The sequence below is a fragment of the Pongo abelii genome, chromosome 10 (genome assembly GCF_028885655.2).
Source record: "Pongo abelii isolate AG06213 chromosome 10, NHGRI_mPonAbe1-v2.0_pri, whole genome shotgun sequence".
Lineage (NCBI taxonomy): Eukaryota > Metazoa > Chordata > Mammalia > Primates > Hominidae > Pongo > Pongo abelii.
In genome coordinates this window covers 90,081,763-90,092,738 of record NC_071995.2, presented here as the reverse complement: position 1 = coordinate 90,092,738, position 10,976 = coordinate 90,081,763, and the positions used below count along the sequence as shown (strand labels likewise).

The following is a 10,976-nucleotide window of genomic DNA, read 5'->3' as shown; positions in this document are numbered from 1 at the left end:
TTGAAATGTTATATGGATCCGCTTTAAACTGCCACAGCCTGAATGAAGGCTTAAAACTTTGGGTCAAAGGTTTTTTACTTAGGTGAGTGACCTCAGACTATAATAGGTTTGTCACACCCAAGTGGGGTCTTTCTATAGAGGCAGCAACCTGAGTACACACAGGCCTCAAGAAAGGCTTTCAGACCACAGCAAAGATACTTGGGCTTGCCAAAAGTGCTCAGGTGGTGAAGGTGCATAAAGGAGGTTCAGTAAAGGTCTGAACACTTTTTAGATTGTGTCAAAGGACTTCAGCCAAGCAGATTTTGGCAAACTGATGATGGTTTTAGCAATTAACAGGCAATTTCAGTGTGTGGGCTGGTGTAGAGCACTATTACAGTCACCATAAGGCTTGGCGCTGCAGGCTAGAATGAGGTGTGCAGAGACTACTAGCTAGTTTTGACCTGTTTTCTCTTCTTCCAGGTTGCATCTAGATCCCATTTCCAGTCTCTCTTGCAGTTAGCTGGGTCCATATGATTGAGTTTTCGCTGATGGAATTTGAGTGGTAATGGTGGTGTACCATTTTCAGCCCTGCCTCATATAAACCTTCCTGATACCTTCCTCTCTGCTTTAGTCCTCTCCATCAGCTTAGTCAGCTGAACAAGGTGACATTGGAAGCCACCTGTGGAAGACGGTAGAACTAAGGAGAAAATTAAGAAGTATCAAACATAGTAGATCTTGCTTCCCCCTAAAGAGTAAATGCTTAGGATTTAATTTATCATCTTGCTGGTAGGTTTCTATCAGTTGAGATTAAGTCCACTGGTTATAGATAATAGATGTATTAGACTGTCATCCTAATGACACTAGAAACAAGCAGAATGTCCCCTTCTACACTTTTTTTCGCTCAAATAATGTGAAAGAGTTTCGCTATTTCTTTAATATATCATTGAGTACTGAGTTTCTAATTTTACATAAGAGAAAAGCTATTCTAGGAGCTGGGGACTGTACTGTCTGAAAGAAACTAACTGACTTGAGGCCAGTGCTGTGATAATCTTGGATATTTGGATGCCATTACTGTGAGGTAAAAATATTAAACCCACAACAAGATACTGCTACACACCTAAAAGTGGATAAAATTAAAAAGACAATTAATAACCAAAACTCTCAGTATTACCATAGGAGTATAAAATGATACATCTATTTGATAGTTTATTGTAAAATTAAATATGTTTCTACCATATTACTCAGGAATTCTACTCCTAAGTATTCATCCAAGAAAAATGAAAATTTACCCACTAGAATCCTTGTACAACACTGCCATATATATATGTATGCAAGTGTGGGTGTATATATATATATACGTAGGCTCTATACCAACAGAAAGTATTTAGATCAAAAGTACATTATGTACATATCATAAACTCCAAGAAGCTGGAAACAGCTCAGACATCCATCAACAGGAGAATTAATTTAATAAAACCATTACACTGTGGTATATTTATGCAGTAGAATATCACTCTGTAATAAAAAGGAATGAACTATCGATACATATAACAACATAAATGAATTTCAAAAAATATGCTGAGTGAAAGAAGACACCTCAGAGTATACACTTTATGATTCTGTGTATACATATTTCTAGATCAGGCAAAATTGATCTTTGGTAAGAGAAATCAGAACAATGGCCCCTTCTTGATTTACAGGAATTTCTTGGCAAGTGGCTCAAGGGAATTTTCTGGAGTGACAGAAATATTCTACTACTTAATGCAAGTGTGGGTGTGTATATTTGTCAAAACTGCTTGAATTATACACTTAACATCTGCACATGACACTATTTGTAAATCACCTCTCAATGGAAACATAAATAATAAATAATCTCTACATTAAAAAATGAGGCATAAAATTCTGATATATGAAAGAACCATATCCATGCCACCCTAGGCTTGAACTTCTAAAGGAGCCTGATATCTACCCAGGCATCGAGAACATCTCCAACCACAACCATGAACAGTAGGTCATACAGAGATGAATTTTTGACTCTTTTTTCTGTGAACTTTTAATTCATGTGGAATTTGATTTTTGATTTTAATTCTATTGAAATTTAAATTTTATTGAATCTTCAGCCTCTCTCTGGTAATTTTATAATGTCAAGGGAGCTTATATTCACATTTCGATTATCTATTGAGGTTAAATTCTTTACTGGATAATCTTTATTTTTTTTTTTATCATATGGGTATCCTAATGTGGTTCTTTAATTTTACTGGAGAATCCCCAACATGCTAGGTTGCACAACATGGCTGAACATAATTTGGGATGGACAAAGGAATACCGAGCAAAATTTTTGCTGTTGGTACAGAGGCTTCAGATCAAATTGACACTGCCTGCTGGGGTCCCAGGAGGATACTCAAAATGGAGAGACTTGACATGGTCCCCAAATGTGGTAAGTGGGCAGGGAATTGTGAGGGCCATTTAGCCAACTCATTTGCTCCCCATATAAAGCTGAGTCCTCCTTCTTAACTGTAGCAATATAAAAGTTATTTTATTCTCTATCTGCAGACTTGTCTTACATCTCAATTAAGAATTTGGGTAAGATGGAGAGGTAGCTGTGTCTTTAGAGCTGATATTTAAAATCAGTAACATTTCAATTATCCACAGAGAGAATGCACAAAGAAATACAAAGAGGACTGAGAAAGAATTCTTAAGGTATATTATTGATAAAGAATCTGAAAGAATAAGAAGAGTCAGTGAATTAAATAGAGAATGAGTGACTGAGAGGTAGGAGAAGCTACAGAAGGAGAGAGACAGCCAATGAGAAGCTTTAAGAAGATCCCGTCAGTCAGGTTCAGTGATACACAGCTCTAAGAGAAGGACAAATCAGAAAGGCAATTTTGCATTCCAATATCCATTCAATTGCAAAATACATGGCAGTCTCCAAAAAGCCTTGCAATACACTGTCATTGTTCATTGCTGGCATGTAATCATTATTGAAATGAACATGAGTTCCTGAAGGGACGAGATTGTGTACTGTTCATTTTGCGTGCCTAGCCCCCATTGGCAATGAGCAATGTATTTGTGCAATAAATGGTCTTATATTCCCTCTCCTCAATCTTGAGTAGATATTTTTATTGTGTTTATTTTACAGGTGAAGAAGTAAAATACTTGGCCAGAATCACCAATTTCAGTTAGTGACTGAGCCAGACTCCTGATAACTGATACTGCACTGTTTAATAGCAGTAAAACATTCAAATCTCACCTCTCTCACCTCCTTTACATCTTTGTTCAAATGATAATTTCTCAATCAGGCGAACCCTGAAGATTTCATTTGAAACAACACTTCCTTCTCCAACCATTCACCCTATTCTATGGCTCTTCACCACACTTCTTTCTTTTCTTTTCTTTTTTGTTTTAAATTATACTTTAAGTTCTGGGATACATGTGTAGAATGTGCAGTTTTGTTACATATGTTATACAATTTCGAATACGTTACACAATTTCGAATATGTTATACAATTAACTTATTTGTTGTATTTCTAACTTACCATTGATCCAGAATGGAAGCTAGAGTAGAAATATTTTTGTCAACTTTCTTTCTTTTCTTTTTTCTTTTTCTTTTTTTTTTTTTTTTTTTTTTTGAGACAGAGTCTAGCTCTGTCACCCAGGCTGGAGTGCAGTGGCCAATCTCGGCTCACTGCAACCTCCACCTCCCGAGTTCAAGCGATTCTCCTGCCTCAGCCTCAGCCTCCTGAGTAACTGGAATTACAGGCACTCACCACCACCCCCAGCTAATTTTTGTATTTTTAATAGAGACGGGGTTTCGCCATGTTGCCCAGACAAGTCTTGAACTCCTGACCTCAGGTGATCTGTCTGCCTCGGCCTCCCAAAGTGCCTGTGTTACAGGAGTGAGCCACTGCGCTTGGCCATTTTTGTCAGCTTTCTTCACAGATATAGTCCAGATGTTTTCAAGAGTGACTGGCATTAACTAGATATTTAAAAATTATATTTGTTGAATTAATTAAAAGGTACAGCTTTTTGGAAGCGTAAGAAAATGAAACAACACTTTTATAGTCACAGAATTTAATTGGGTTTTAGAAAATATTAAACTCTAGCTTTTTCACTTTTCATCATTATAAAATTCTTGAAGCTAATCAATGAGCGAAACATTAGTAGTACTTCTACTTCCTGTAAGTTATGTAGCACCCTGAGCTCTTTGGCAAAAAATGACTCTAAAACATAATATATGTTAACATATGTAAAGTGGATAGTGACTGATTTTCAAAACATTATTCATACATGTGTGACTTTAATTAGGAAGCTATAATAGATACACTATGAATTTTCATGAAGAAAAAAACAGCATCTGGACTTGAGATTCTACACAAAGAAAAAGCTGGGTTTCTTCCTTCTTTTCCTGAGTATATAAAACCTATATTTCCTTCAGTCAGAATTTTCTCAAAAATAGCAAAATAAAACTCTAGTAAAATCAATGAGCTTTCACCACCAGTTTTAACAATGGTAATTCAAAGCTTGTAAAAAAGGACCATGATTCCACATTTTTAATTTTCTCACACAACTATAACTTGAAAATGTTTTCTATACATTACTATTTTGTACATGTAGTTTTTAAAGATATTAACTTGTTACAAGTGTATTTCTCTGAAGATGTTCATCTTTTTTGCTTTTCTTTTAAATTATTTTCAGCTGTAAACCTACTGAGATTTGAGTTTTTTAGCACTGTCAAAAAATACTTACTTCAAGAAACATTATTCTCCTAAATGTATAGAAGATATTTCAAGAGATCATAATTTCATATTAGATATTCATAAAGAATTTTCTTTCATAAAATAACAGATTTTTGCCATTTTATAAATGCACATAAAAGCAGTAACTGTTCTTAATTTACCAACATTTCTTTTTGGCTCCTAGAACACTTACATCTGACATAATAAGATGATTACTAAGTGTCTTATAATTGTTTCTTTAATGTATCATCTCTCCCAAAACTTTGAAATCTCCTGGAAGACAATAAACTGCTGAAATAATTTTTTCCCCTCTTCTATTATTAAACATAAAATAAGCATTCAAAAATATTTGTTTGATTTAACAATTGAAAATTAATTTGAATACTACCCACTCAATGCAAATAACTATACATATACAAAAATTACGGGTCATTATCATCCTTTAAGCCAAGTAAATAAGTAATTGTTCTAAGAAATTAAAAAGCTGTATTTTTCCTTTATTGTTAAATATTAAATAATTCAATCTTGCTTCCTTGCAAAATTACTCAATGAATATATATTGCTTTGATAATTCAAAGTTATGTGTATGTACACATACATATACGCACATACATGGATATTCAACTATTGGCTATGCACTGTGTTGGATCCATTGTACATGTTTTCTTTCTTTCCTCCCAACCTCTCTTAAAAACATAATTGTCTTCACATTACAGATGAGAGAACTGAAGATTAGAGAAGCTCAATTAATTGTTTAAGGTTTTACTGTCAGTAACAATCAAAGCTGAGATTTAAATGCAAGTATTTAGAATGCAAATTTAATTATATTTCCAAAATATTACAGCTAATTCTTCACATGCATATTCTATCTTCAAACAAATGGGTATTACTGGTATATATTAAGTACATATATAACATACTGAAGCATATTCTAAGAGATAGAGTAGCCTGTAAACATAGATAAGCAACTGTAAATGGATACACAGTAAGGCATACACAGGTACAGGACTGGCTTTCTTGACTTGACATTATGTATATGCACCAAGTAAAAGAGAGCTGCATTTCAGCCCTTTTCAATGTGGCTCTTATTTGGGTTAGAAAAATGGTGATTATTTTTTATGACAGGAAGGATCAGATCATCTTAATTCATCATCTCCTTTGCATTCACTCTGAATCATTTTTCTATCTTGGCCTACAAATTAGTAATGTTTTTTATTGCTTAACAATGCAAAGAATTATCTTGTCATCCAAGTTTAACTCTATACTATTTAAGTTAATCAATAGTTGCCATTTGTTAGGCATATGATAGATATTCAGATATTTACTGAGTTTAGACTGTATGACGGATTTTCTCTGAAACTAAGACCACTAGGTCAGTTAAAGTATTCCGTCCAAACCCCACTGTGAATTATATTGCTGATTTTAAATGAGCTTCTATCCAGGCTGTTCAAGCACATGTTTCTTTCAGATCTTTGGCATCTCTGATTTTATTGTACCTTCAGGAATTAGGAAAATCAAGCTGAGTCCTTTAGTTTTATGTTCCCTCTCTATAAGTAGCCTCTACAATAAATACCAAAGCTTAAAGATTAATAAATCCCTCCATGTACAACAGGATTTATGACAGAAAGCTGCAGTATTTTTACTAATTATTACAAATGACAATTGAAAATACTCACTTCTGGCTTTGCTCTTTTCATGACTGTAAAAGCCACTAGCATAAGGATGCATCTTTTTGGTTAGGCTCATAATCTTTGATTTATCTTCTTCAATTCTGAGAAAATAAGCGCTGAGGGGGTCTGGTTTGCATTACTGGGACAAGACAATGGCTCTAATCTGCAATCTTCTATTTTGTTTCTGCTGTTCAAAGACCAATTTCAATTTTAACTTGCCTGTAGTCCCTTTTCTCTTGGTACAAAGCTGTTTTGATTACAGGAGGGGTGGAGGTGGTGGGGGTGAGGTGATGTCAGTGGTGATGGTGGTGGTGGTGTGTGTGTGCCTGTGTTTGTGTGTGTGTGTGTGTGCGTAAAAAGGAGCTGGACTGGTAGAGGAATGGGAGGCAGCATACATAAGCTGTATTTGTTAATCTGCTTATAAACCTAACAGATTTTTCAGCTGAAATTTGGCCAGTGTTAATTGTACACACTGAATTCATGCTGGGAAAATCTCTTTGGAAAAAAAAAAGAGAGCACAGCCGGCCTGTTATGTAAGATGTTTATTTTCATCCAATCCAACCCACCATAGGCAGTACAGAAAATAGGCCAGTGCTTCTGACCGGTGACATCACCTCATCATCAGGAGAAAGCGGGAATGGCTGATCACCATATTGTTAGTAAAGAGGATAATTTCCTTTCACAATTGTTTTTCTTTTGGAAACCTTTATTTCTGGAGATAGTGATCTCATCTCCGTAGGATGTTTATTTCTTCAGATTCTGTAATAACAGTGAAGCTACCTGGATTTCAGTTCTTGTACAATGCACATAAACACTTATTTTGGTACTTTTTCTCTAGGTCTCCAAACTTTAAAAGATTGGATCATTTTAGCTGAACATTGACCATCCTAAGAAAATTGTGATGGGGAGAGGAATAATTATTCTGATATTTAACCTTATGAAGTACTTTATGTAGCCTTTGGTAATTTGCTTTGCAGAATGCCTCCTTTTCTTAGGCTGTGTCATATTGTATTTGGGTAGATGGGCACTGTGTTTATTTTATGAATACTAAGAATGAAATGCACAGTTTTTAGAAAGTGTTTTAAGCAGGTCATTATCTATGCTATAATATAGACATTTTTGCAATTTATAAATAGTAAAGTGGGTGAAATTTTGTGGGTGTGTGCATGTAGCTTTTTTTCTAATTCCAAATTAATAGAAAACTAAAAATAGGGTCTTTATTATAGAAGCTAATTCGGCTACTTAGAAAATATACCACAGTAAAATTAACCAGTCTATGGTTTGTTTATGACAGATTTGGTTAAATGACTTCTTTCTGTTAAGGGACAATTTTCAGGATAATTCAAATTCACCCACTTTTTAAAATAAATAATTTGCCTATTCTTGTTTCATTCTCCCTCTAGAGGATATCAGTGAGTATTACAATTCAAACATTAAATATGCCAGTAGGTCTAATTTAAATACAGCACGATCCTGAGAACAGTTCCTTGACTTCATTTGTATTCAACTTAACTCATTTCTAGAAGCCATTATCTTAAGTAGCTCTAAGTTTGCAGCACTTTTTTCCTTTAAACCAAGGCGTCAGTATCTTAAGGAGGTCATTTTTGTTTTGTTTTGTTTTTGTTTTTTTAAACAACAAAATCAAAATCTTAACCCTCGTGAACAGCAGTAATGAAATGGTTAGAGTTTCAGTTTCTAATATAATGAGCGGTGTGTATTTGTGACTCTAAAAGTCTAATTAGTGTGTTCTGGGATATCCACATTACATCTGCTAGGCAGTCTTTGGGGACACTGGAGGCCATTTAATGTTGTATAAATTAAGTATCACAATAAAAAGTGGTCCAGTAACCTGCAGATATGACAGTCAAATATTAGAATTGGTACAAAAAGATTCATAGACATTCACCTGAAGATGAGTATAGGAAAGGGCTCCTTATCCTGCTTTCAAGAGACATGAATGATTTGATTTGCGAAAGCTGCCTAATCATTCAGAGCCTATTTTCTCTATCAGTAAATAGGAATAATTATATCACCTTCTAGTAGTATGAAGACCAAGTAAAATCTAGAAAATGCTTAATATGTGACTGACTTGGAGTAAATTATTTTCTCTTCTATTGTAATAAAAATTCTCTGGTTGGAGCTAAGAAGTGAAAATATAAAAATTAGCAAAACCTTTCAGGAGATTCCCCTCATTTCTTGATTTATTTTCTTATATGTTCTGTACTTCCAATTTCAGAGTCATGGCATGATTTTATCTTCAAAATGTTGTTATAGGACTCTTGCAGAAATGCCAGTCGTAGGTGGACAGTCTGGAAAAAGAAATCCATGATTCTGTTTCTCAGTGTGGGACTGTGGGGCTTTATTTCTTTTTGGTGGGACATAGAAAGGGAGAAATAGGTAGTCATTTATGTTTTGACTTAGAAAGAAGTTCAGCATATAAAGTTTAAAAAAGGAAAGATGCTATAGAATATAATAATATATTTCTATTTGTATTTTAAAAACCTAAAAATTATTTATGAAACTATTTGCAGGAAGTTGGGATTAGGCAGAAGTTTGGAAAACTTTCTTTCTCTGTACGGTTTACATAAAAATATTTTCATAAAGAATATACGTGGTAAAATTTCTTAAGGTAAAGGGTAAATCTTCCATTTCTGAACTCCAGTACCTTAATTTCCCTCTCAAAGGCACCCACAGTTTATAGTTCATAATTTTTGTAAGATTTTGCTAGGCAATATATACATATATATATATAATGTTTGTTTTCAGTAGGTGTGTTCTATAGTCTTTGTGAACACTGAATTAGTCACTACTGTACCATTGCTCCTATGGGAAATACAGAGTTAGGTTTCTGAAAGCCTTTGGTCACAACAGTGTAATCATCTGATCTATACGTAACCTCGTTTTGTGTGTTTTTGTGTTTGAAGGCATCTTATTTATGATTCATTAACATTAAACTCACAGCCACTATAGCTCATGCCCAAAGTTTATCACACGTATTTTCACCATAAGGCACATTACAGCCTTCTTGTGCTTAGGAACAGTAGACAGCACTTCAACACGATGCTTGGGGGAAATTTTAAACAATGAAATCACCAGCAAAAAAGCACAAAAATTAGAAACATTTGGCACTAAGTAGACCATGAAAAGGACACTTGTTTATAGTACGGAAGCTGAAATAAGAAGGCAGAGCATTGCCTTCTTTAACCTAGAAAGTTCTACAAGTATTGATTTTGGAGTTGTTAATACAAATATATTTTAGCAAGTAGAAGAACCCATGAATAATGAGGATCGACTGTATATATATGTATGTATTTATATGTATGTGTGTATGCATATATATATTCTTTTAATCATACGCTAGCAATATATTACACACACTGTTCTGACAGTTGCTTTACAGTATTGCTCAGCAGACTCTGAAGTCAGACTGTGGGATCAAAACCTGTCATTACCCTTTGCTAGCTGTGTTACCTTGGGCAGGTTACGTAACTTTTCTGTGCTTCTCTTTACTCTTCTATAATATGGGACTTATAAGGGTATTTACTTAATGGAGTTGTCATGAGGATCAAATTAGTTGATACACAAAAAGCATTTAGAATATATCTGACACATCATAAACATTATGTATTTGCTGCATCATCATTTAAGATATTTGGAGAATATTCCTTATTGACCTATATAGCACGTTCTCACCCTTTTTGAAAACAACATTGTGTTACATCATATGGATAAATCATAATTTTTAAACCTGGTGCCCACAGAGTGCATTTGTATAGCTTTGTATCTTTTGCTTCAATGAGAATCATCTAACACATTTTCATGTACACGTGGAAATCTACCTGTAGGCAAAGGGGTTGTGCAGTTTTAATTGTATGTGTATTACCACATTTCCCACAGATTTATTATAATAATAATGTATAATTTAAAAAACTATTTACTTTCAATAAAAAGAGAGCAAAGAATCACTCTTAGCTTTTGTCTTTTGCTCAAATGCAGATTTTTTTTTGCAATAAACTGAATAAATAATCACATTTACCATGTAAATGATTACAGTGACATTTAATGCCACCCATTTTTTAGGTCTATTAAACACCAAAAAGTTTGCAAATATTTTGCAGACTTTACATAAATTATCTTGCCAGTCCAGAATATTCTATCAGTCCAGTAAGGATATACCATCTCAGTTAAGTAGGAGTACACCTATCATTTCCTCTACTTGATACTTCTCTTTATGTTAGTAACTCCCCAATAATTTCACTTATTACATTGTGTAAAAAATGAAATAGAAAGCAGAATAACTGATATACCCTCTGCTTTAAAGGCACTAGTATTAGCTTTAGAAGCTTGAGAAAAAAAAACAAATCTTTCTCAAAAAGGATTATTTTTAATACAAAGAGCACTAATAACTTCCACAAACTAACTCTAACATTAAGTAGTCTTCCGGCTTCTTCAATATTTCCTCCTTGCTGGCGTTTGCTCGTCTTCCAAATCACTGAAGGAAAGGCATGATTGAGTTTTTGCTTCCTTTCACAACTTCTTCAGAGCAGATTATGTTTCACTTCTTTTACTTCCTTGATTGTTTCTTTCGGAA

The 10,976-nt window shown here is 34.1% G+C and overlaps 1 long non-coding RNA gene across 1 annotated transcript in view; it reads right to left on the bottom strand.

Moving 5' to 3' along the window:
• Positions 1–8,568: 8,568 nt before the first annotated feature.
• The window catches only part of LOC129049185 (uncharacterized), a 29,426-nt gene continuing 27,018 nt past the window's right edge, over positions 8,569–10,976 (bottom strand). Inside the window, exon 2 of the long non-coding RNA XR_008512035.1 lies at positions 8,569–8,694. This is a non-coding gene — a long non-coding RNA (uncharacterized LOC129049185). The remainder of the gene's footprint in view (positions 8,695–10,976) is intronic.